Source organism: Castor canadensis, chromosome 17 (genome assembly GCF_047511655.1).
Source record: "Castor canadensis chromosome 17, mCasCan1.hap1v2, whole genome shotgun sequence".
NCBI lineage: Eukaryota > Metazoa > Chordata > Mammalia > Rodentia > Castoridae > Castor > Castor canadensis.
In genome coordinates this window covers 69,367,801-69,377,568 of record NC_133402.1, presented here as the reverse complement: position 1 = coordinate 69,377,568, position 9,768 = coordinate 69,367,801, and the positions used below count along the sequence as shown (strand labels likewise).

The 9,768-nt window shown below is 48.8% G+C and overlaps 1 non-coding gene across 1 annotated transcript; it reads right to left on the bottom strand.

The window, feature by feature from the left end:
• Positions 1-320: 320 nt before the first annotated feature.
• LOC141418740 (small nucleolar RNA U109) lies at positions 321-451 on the bottom strand. Its single transcript, XR_012443385.1, has one exon. It is a non-coding gene; the product is annotated as a small nucleolar RNA U109 (small nucleolar RNA).
• Between the last annotated feature and the right edge of the window lie 9,317 nt (positions 452-9,768).

Genomic DNA, 9,768 nt, shown 5'->3' with positions numbered 1-9,768 from the left:
TCCGGGAATTTTCTTCACTCGACACACGAGGCTCCCACTTGGTTGTCTTTGAAGGCACCACTGTAGTTGTAATGCGGCCAGACACACTCATTACTAGTATAGAAATGACGTGTACTGTACAGATCAGACCTTACGCAAATTCCAGGGGATTCTGAGGGTCAAAGAATATTCTCCACCATGACAGTCTTAACCCTGACCGGTAAACACATTAGGATTGCAGGAAGATCCAAACTGTAGTTCGAACTTTGGTGTAGAGCACAACTACAGAAACGCAGAAGCCAAGTCGGGTGGTAGTTTGGAGGGATAACCCTTTTTTCCTTTTGTATATGAGAAATACCATACCACTCAACCTCTACCATAAGGCTGGTAGCCCCAAGAACTCCTTTTTAAATACAGTGTGTCATGCATCCCTACCCCCAAAGGGAAGAGGGGCAGACATTTCCCCATGCAGTGGGGGGACTTCTTGATTGGTAAGCCAAAGAGTCAGGAAAGGGCACTAGAAAAAGGAGTCTGCAGTCAGGATACGCTTGACTATCGCCAGGTATGGAGCCTCCAAAATGTGACTGATGCCTACCTCACTTCTGCCTTGCAAGTGCCGTGCAGGTTAGGGTGCTGGTGAATTCTAACCTGGAACCACAGAGGGAAGGGTTTCCAGAAAAGCAACATTCCTACCCTGTCATAATTCAATCTGGATTTTATTACGCATGCCACATTCTCATAATTCATTCATCACTTGGTGAATAGTTGGATTGGCTATGCTTTTTTTACTATTGTGAATAAAGCTGATGTGAACATTCATGTATACATTTTGGTGTAGACCTGTATCTACATTTCTCTTGGGTGGAACTGGAGTGGAGTTGCTGGGATATCAGTAACCCCATCCTCAGGGCATTGAGGACCTGACAATGTTTTCCAAAGCAGCTGCACCATTTTGCATTCTCTCCAGACATATATGAGAGCTCCAGTTTCTCTACATCCTTCTCAATGTTTGTTATTGTCTGTCTTTTTTAGTGAGTAAAAACTTGTATCTCAGTGTGGGTTTGTTTTGTATGTCCCCAATAACCACTGACGTGTAGACTCTTTTGCTGTAAACTCACTTCTTTTTGATACAGGTAATACGAGCCACACAGACCAAATTGGCATAAACCACTCCTACTTTTGCTCACATTCTGAACATCTCAGATAAAATACAAGTAAAGGATAACCAGAAGAGGTGAAGTTGAAAATTTTGAAGATGGCAAGTCATTAATTCGTTCATTTGAGCCCCTGTTTCAGGCAAAAGACAGTGCTGAGAACAGGTAGAACAAGCCACCAGGAAATCTCTGCCCTCAGGGAGATTAACATTCTGCCAGGGAGAATGGCGTGATGTGACATAATTAAACCATCACAATCATGAAGAACTCCATGCTAGAAAAGCAGTAGAGGCTCTAAGACACACAACTAATGGTGCCGACTTCCTTTCGGGCTCAGGGAAGCCTTCTCAGAAGTGAAGCCTGAGTGGATGTCTACAGGAGAGTTCACTGTCATGGCGGTGGTGGTGGTGTACTAAAGATACTGGTGGCCACTGGGTGGCATGGGAGCTGGGTAGGAGCAAGAGTCTGAAAGTTGGCCAGGGTGGCAGCAATGGAAGACCCAAGGAAGGAGAGGCTGGAGGCGCAAGCCAGATCATGTCAGAAAGACATCACTACCTGCATTAAGGAGTTTGACCTTGTGCGCAACAACAGAAAATGCTGGTGTTGAAAGCAGTGTAAGTTAGAAAGCCAAATGACAAAGATTGGATTTTCACTTAAAATGATCACTGGCAGCAACCTGGAGATGGCAGAGGGGTAAGAATTTCAGGATGTGATTTTAACACATCCAGGCCAAGCGTGAAGGCAACTAGGGTTGGGGACAGTGGAGAGGTAGGAGGAGTAATTAGGAGAAATTTTGCAGAAACTTAATGAGTGATTAGGTTTGGGGACTAAGAAGTAGAGGGTGTCAAAGATGACTCTACAATTGTATGGATGATGATGTCATAGACTTGACAATGGGAGCCCAGTGAAGGAGCAAAGAGGAGAGGAGATTATGGGTTCACTTCAGAAAAGCAAAGCTTAGGAGCCCAGCACATGCTAAGTGGGCAGTTGGATAAACGCGTTTGTAACTCGCAAGCAAGAGCCAAGCTTGAAAGCACACATGTGGGACCCTCAGAGTACAGATGGGCAATGTGGCCAGGGGTGGTGATGAGCTTAATTCAGGGAAAGGATGAAGCTCGAGTCACTGCAGTGTTTAAAAGTCATATAGAAGGGGATTCGCCAAGCTGAAGAGCTGAGGAGAGAGATGAGAGGGGTAGGATGAGAACTGGGAGAGTATCCAAGCCCAGAGATGAGAGCATTAAGGAGAGTGAACCACAACATCACAAAATGCCAAGAGGAAGGAAGAGAACAAGAGAGGGAGGACGGGAGGGAGAACGAAGACCTACGTTCATAAAGTTCTCATTCAGATATGAACAAAAGCTGTAAAGTGATATGCTGCACAGAGCTCTGTGAAATAAGAGCACAGTGAAATCTGTTTATGAGAGACATTTTAAGTCAAGAGCTTCAAGCGGCTTCCAACATATTCTGTTAGAATCAGCATGGGATTAGAGAATCAAAAGTGAAATGAAAGGGCCGGAGTGGCTCAAGTGATAGAGCACCAGTCTAGCAAGCATAAGGCCCTGAGTTCAAACCCCAGTACTACCAAAAAATAATAAATAAATGAATTTTTAAAAAGTAAAATGATTGTACTCATCTATGTTGAGTTTACCTGGTCTGGACGGTCATGATCCCATCAATCTAGAATTCTAGAATTCTGCAGCTGAAAGTGCAGAGTTCAACTATATTTTTGTTGTTATATGCACCTGTTTTCATCCACTCTTAGATGCAAAGTCAATGCAAGCTACTTGGGTTCAAGATCCAGTGTTCTTAAACTCTGCTCCCTGGACCAGTAACCTCACATCATCTTACAAACTGTTAGCAATGAAAATGTCCAGATCTAGTCCAGACCTACTGAATCAAAAAACCTTCCAGGTAACTCTGTTGCCAGCACTCAAACAGCAGGTGCCCTACTTCTGTATGAAAAGACACCAATGCTTCTCTCTCTGTCCCATTAGCACCTCCTGCATGACAGGTCATTCCCTACCTCTCTCAGTCACAACCATGACAGAGACTAGAATGGCTCCTCTAGATCCACCCTTCCTCTTCCTGTCATTACAATCTTGCTTCTTCACAACACTTAGCTAGTTGTATGGCTCCCCGCAAGAAATGACACATCCAGTCCTCTTGTGTCTAGACTTGGCGAGGAAGACAAGCTAGTTTGGAACAAGAGTGTCTGAATGGAAGTGACGCATTCAACTTCCAGATTAAACTAAAACTCTCCCCGGTTGTCCTCTTCCTTTGTGCTCTTCCTTGCCAGCTGGAATGCTGTTATGGCCTCTGAGGATGAAGACCACATCCTAGGGGACAGGGGAGCAACCAGACAGATGGAACTTGGTCTGTGTTAGCTCACAGATTAGAGATTCCCCCAAGACCTTGAACCCCCTTTGTCTAGACAATTATGTGAGGTGAATAAATATCCTGGAATTTTGTTGGAATTGCCATGTTTCTCTTTGTAACAACTACCTAGCCTGTACCTTCTTCAGAGAACGGTTTCCTTCCTAGAAGCTCCATCCTATTGCCTGTTACAAGGCTGAGATTCATGCACACATTCCCAGAAATCCACATGGCTTAGTCCATTCGTGTTGCTATAGCAAAATACCACAAACTTAGGACCAGATTCAGTGTTTAAGGTTTGTCTGTTTCCAAGATGGTACCTTGTTGCTCTCTCCTCACATGGTGGAAGACAGAAAGGCAAAAGGAACCAATGCTGGCTCCTCCAGACACCTTCGTTAGGTCACTATGCACTCAAGACATAATCACCTCCTAAAGGCCTTGTCCCTGAATACTGTCATGTTAGCAATTAAATTTCAACATAGGAGTTTTGGGGACACATTCAGACCACAGTACCACCATTTACATATATGCATTTGACTTAGTTCAGTGTGCAGTTCTGATCTGGGCCAGTGGGCTCACCCCTGTGGCTGGGTGTTGGGTCTAAAGACAGCTGCAACACCTCTCTCCACACCCCCCCCATGGTCTCTGGGGCTCCAGCGACCAGCCCCGGCTCTGTCATATGGTGTCCCGGCAGCAAAAGCAAGTGAGCACCCAGAGCCAACGCCTGGGTGCTTTCCAGCTTCTGCTCGTGTACTTGCTAAAAGCAAAGCAAATCACATGACCAAAGCCAGACTCAGGGAGTAGAGAAGTGGACTCCATACCTTGAGAGGAAAGCTAGAAGGTTCCACTGCAAAGGAACAGGGATGGGAGGAACTTGTGGTCATCTCAATCCACCAGACACCCCAAAGGTGTGTGAGGAGCACACCAAAGAGTGTCTCTTTCACAGATGCCATCACCTGGTCAGAAAGCAAGTAGCTCTGGTGTCCAGGGGAAAAGGTACACTCTTGCGGGCTCTTGTGCTCTGGGTGATTAAAGGGGAAAGCTGACCCCCTCAAGGGCCACCCTACAGAGGAGAGGTGACAGCGGTTCTATGACCAGGTTAACTGAGGCAGGTGCAATGAGAACAGAGGAGGCTAGAAGCTGTAGCCTGTGGATGCAGATGAGGGCACCCTGCATGACTCAGCCAGCAGGTGACGGAGTCTCTGAGAGAGATGCCCCAGGAGCCCCAGGATGCCCTTCACACGCCCTCGGTGCATTCAGATGACCACAAGCTTCTCCCTTCCAGGCCAGCCCAGGCTACCTGGACTGTCTCAAAAAACAAATAAAACAAAAAAATAAATGAAACTGCTTGTGTCAAAGGATGAAAACAAAACTTTGCACTTCATAAAATAGAGTCAAAATAAAATCTGTGCATATCACCCTATTCACAGATGCTGTGTCCATAAAAAACTTCCCACATCAATGTCCATAAAGCGTTGTTCTTTTGTTGAAAACCGCTGGGACGGTGGGGAGGCTAACAGGTGGGAGGGAGCCCCATTGGGCAAGAGTTTACAATCAAGCTGCCACTTTCTTCTCACCTATAAACACTCTGGTGTTTATACCTATTGCTGTTAAATCTTTTTCTTGTGACTGCTTATCTTCCTCATTACTGGCAAGTGTTGAAAGAGGCACCTACACGGATGGTCTACAAATCTTCGCTGCATTCTGACTTGAATGCAAGACACTGGATGATCAAAACTGTGCATTTGCATGTGCCAAGGGCCATTCTAAGTTGTTACATATATTCACTCAGTAAACCCTCATGGCCAGCCCGTGAAACAGGTACAAAGTGTAGGAGTGCCCATTTCAGGGAAGTTTCACAGATGTGGAGAAGGAGGGCTGGGCATCTTAGCGAGGTCATAGAGCTAGCCGAGCTGTACTGCAGACAGGGTTTAAGCCCAGGTAGTTCTGCTCTGGAAATCAATGTCTTCTCAATACCACCACATGCTGAGTGTTCATTGGAGAGACAGAGTGACCTAGGAAGTCTGGAAAGACAGTGACTAGGGTCCAGAAGAGCCTTCCAGGGGGAGGGCAGACAGGGGAGGCTGTGGAGTCCACGGAGACAGTCAGTCTCCTGCTAAGGAGGGTTGCTGCCCAGCATCTCTACCGATCGTGCTCTCAATTCCCCTCTGTCCACCATGAGCCTCTGTCCACCATGAGCCTACATGCCACACAGGCAGTTCCAAGCCAACAACCAGACACAGCAGGACCACCAGGGCAGACCTGCTTCTGTGGGTCACCAACTACTCCCAGAGCTGACTGGCTCAGTGCCTCCCTGACAGCTCTGCCAAATTTGGCTCTCCTGGACAGCCCTCTTTCACTAAGTCTTCCTTTCTCTCTTCTGTCTTCTCCACAGGGCTCACTCCTACATGGTGAGCAGTGACTCCTCCTGCTTCTTCTGGCTTCTTCTCCCATCTTTCCCCATCTGCCCCCATCTCCCCGTCCACCTTTCCCATCTCCCCCTCCATCTTCCCCATCTATTCTCATTTCCCTACCATCTCTCCTCACCATCTTCCCCCCAGCCTCCCCCACCATCTTCTCCTATCTCCCCACCATCTTCCCACCATCTCTCCACCATCTCCTCAGCATCTTCCTACCATATTCCCCCACCATCTTCCCCCAATCCCCCACCATCTCCTCCCATCGCCCCATAATATTCCCCCATATTTCCCAACCTGGCGTGTGTTTCTTGGAAGACCAAAACAACACAAAGATCTTGAAGAATGAGCAGACTTCTGTCTTGTCATTGCAACTGCCTTTGCAAACGCATAGGCAGTTCATACTGCGTAGTCGCCCTGAACCAGTGGTCTTTTCTGGGGTCTTGGTTGGCATCTTAGCTCCTTCGTTTTTCTCAAGGTGGGTGTCATGTTTGTTGGCCCACCCAAGATCCATATGCTGAAGTCCTAAAACCCTCCCAGTGACTGTGTTACTTCTAAGTAAGTAATTAAGGCTAAGTGAAGTCATATATAGGGCATCAATTTGATAGGATTTGCTGGTCCCTTTGTTAGCAGCCAGCTGTCTGGGTCCTTCTGCTTCACCCAGACAGAAGTTGTGGGTAGGTGAGGAGGAACTCTCACATTTGCTAGGGGTCGCTGAGGGGTATTTGCAGGCAGAGGGGTGGACGACAGTGGGAGGCAGTCAGCCCTGGGCCTTTAACAGCCAGGGCTACGGATGCACCTTGGGGTTTGGGCCAAGAGCCCTGACAACGAGGGCAGTGGGATGGAGTTTGGAGGGAGTCCCTGAGGGTTTCAGCTCAGATTTTTGGGGCAGTACCGGGGTTTGAGCGCTGGGCTTCCTGCTGCTCTCCTGCTTGAACCACACCTCTAGCCCAGTGGTGCAGCTCTTGTGCCCAGGGCAGGGACCTCCCTCTGGAGGGGTCTCTCACTGCCTTCTTCTCTTGCTGTTACCAGCTCAGCAAAGAGAAAACATCTTTATTGGGGCCTAGCATTGCAACACCAAAAAGGGAGCAGGAACCACGCCCACCTCCTCACAAAACGCGTTGAGGGGCTATTTATACAGCCACAAGAAGGGGGGGCGTGACAAGGGTCTCGTCTGCGCCAATCACAGCAGGGCTCTCGTGCAAATGAAGGAGGAGGTTTGCACCAATCACAGGTCTTCTATTGAGTCACGCGCTCCCCCGCTGGGCGGTGGAACCGGCTGTTGCCTAGGCGAAGTCTGGTCCCAGCCGCTTGCTGGGCAGTGCGCTCTGGAGCTGCAGTGGGCTTTGGGTGTTGGCCTGAGAGCAGTGCAGCTGCCTGGTTGGCAGGCCTTTGCCCACAGCAGACAGGGCCCTGGAGGAAGGGTCTGTCAGGTGCCAATTAGGGAATTCAGTCTTTTCAGACCCAACATCTCCGCACATTTAAAGGAAAAATAAACATTCAAAAGGGTGTGTACAGCTGAGCACCAGTGGCTCACGCCTGTGATCCCAGCTACTCAGGAGGCAGAGATCAAGAGGATCACGGTTCAAAGCCGGCCTGGGCAAACAGTGCATGAGACCCTAACTCAAAAAACCCATCACAAAAAAAAAAAAAAAGAGCTGGTGGAGTGGCTAAGATGTAAACCCTGAGTTCAAACCCCAGTACCGCAAAAACAAAAAAAAAGGTTTACAACAAAGGCCTATCAATAACAGTGCTTTAACCACAACAAAAACAAACAAACAAAAGGGCTGGGGCATAGCTCAGAAAGCAGGACACTTTTCCTGGCATGCAGATTGGTCAGCGGTTCAATCCCCAGTAATGGAGGGAAAAAATGATCCAGTCCTAAAAAACATAAAACACGAGGTCAGTTGTCCAGAAGAAAATTAAAATACTGAAGTCTATCTATAATGGTCCTGTGAAATAAGCGGGGAGGTACTGACTGTTAGTTTATTTTATGGGTTCACCCCAACTAGACACAGGAAAGGGCGAGAGTGCAGAGTGGCCCAGCATCTCCAGACTTACAAACGGGAAACCAGACACTGCTCTTTGTAGGCACGTGGACCAAAGGGACCGACATTCCTGATTCTTTTCAAAGGGAATGAAGCACAGTTCTCAACAAGCAGGTGTTTGACAGCATAGTTCCTTACGAGGTTACTGAGACTCCCTAGTAGACCAAGAAGGCCACTTCACAATTTTGTCTAAACACAAACAGAACTAAGTTCTCTGGGCCACCCCAAGTAGCCCACTGTGGTACTGCCCAGCTTTCTGACAAAACCCAGCTTGCTTAGCTTGTCCCCCAACCGTCTGAATAAAGTCTAGACCCTGTGACAAGATCTTGCAAGCATCCTCCCACTCGCCCTGCACAGCAGGCAGTAAAGCCACATTACCTCAGTGCTCTTGGGCTCCTGCTGGTCTTAGATGAACCGCAGTTAGCCACAGGCAGCTCTGCACACTCCTGAATACCCACAAACAGCTCGGGATGAGGACCGTTATGCCCAGTGTCCACTAGAGACACCGAGGCCAAAACAGGTCAAGTGATTTGGGGAAATCATGCCAAAGAGTAACCATGACGGCAAAAGGGAAAAGCTTCTGCTATAGCCAGCTTGCACGCTGGTCAGCTCCCTCTACCAGTTAATCAAGCTGCATCTTTCCCCCTTTTTGTCCACATGCTGGAAGAGTCCAAGGTCAACTCCCTTTGCCCTCCAATTAAACCAGCAGTCTTCTACGCTTATGTGTCTCTGACCACCAGAGAGAGTAAACCTGTCCACCGAGACACACAACCTCAGAGATGTGACACCTGGAGAATCAAGGTCAGCACCCACTCTGGGACATGCACTTCCTGATGTGGTCAAGCTGAGCCCTGACCTCCCCTTTAAAGAGCGGACATTTTCTCTCAGAAGGGGACAACAGAACTTTGAGAAGCTGACACTCCCTGTCCTCCTCTTCCTCTGATGAATAATAGATCTCGTTTCCTTTTCCTCGAAACCCTGTTCTTTGTGAACTGGCATTGAGGCTGGGCCTGCATTCCGGGTAACCATAGGGCTTCCAGAACGGACCCCTGTCACCTAAGGTAGGGGGTCTGTCAGCCGGTATCTGCTATATTCTCCTAGCGGAATAAAATATTTTACGAAAACCTTAAGTAAGTTCTCTGAACTAAAAACAAACCCCAAGAAGGAAGGTGGTGTCCATGTGCCTCCGCCTGGCCTTTCCACCTCCAGGGCGGGACAAGCAGCACTGGACCTGGAGCAAGCGCGACATTCCTCCTGTGCAAATGTAAGGGACACCAGACAGCTGCTGACCAAGCAGTTGATACTGACGGCAGTAGTTAAAAATCAAATGGGGGGGAGGGGACACTGGGTGTCTCAAGTGGTAGATCGCCTGCCTAGCGAGCCGCAGGCCCTCAGTTCAAACCCCAGTACCACCAAACAAATAAATTTTAAAAAATAAAAATCAAGTTGGCAAGCTACAGCCCAAAGGTTTTGCAAATAGGGTTTTATCGCAAGAGGCATCTGTCTACCCAGAAACCAAATCCCACAGAATCCGCAATACCACCGAAGGGCCTTAGGGGAGCCCATCACCTGAAGCCCGTTCTTGCACCACACTGAAAACTCCAGGGGTCTCGGAGACCCCACCCCCCCGCTACAGGGGTGCGGCGCCTTTAAGTCCGCGAGGCGCCGGGCCGCGGCTGTTGCCCCGGGAGACGGACGCGCAAGAGCGCGGCGCGGCGAGGGCGGACGGTGGCCATGGCACACTTGCGCCCGGGCCGCAGCTCGGGGAAGCCGGGGGAGGGCGAGGAGGGCCGGAAG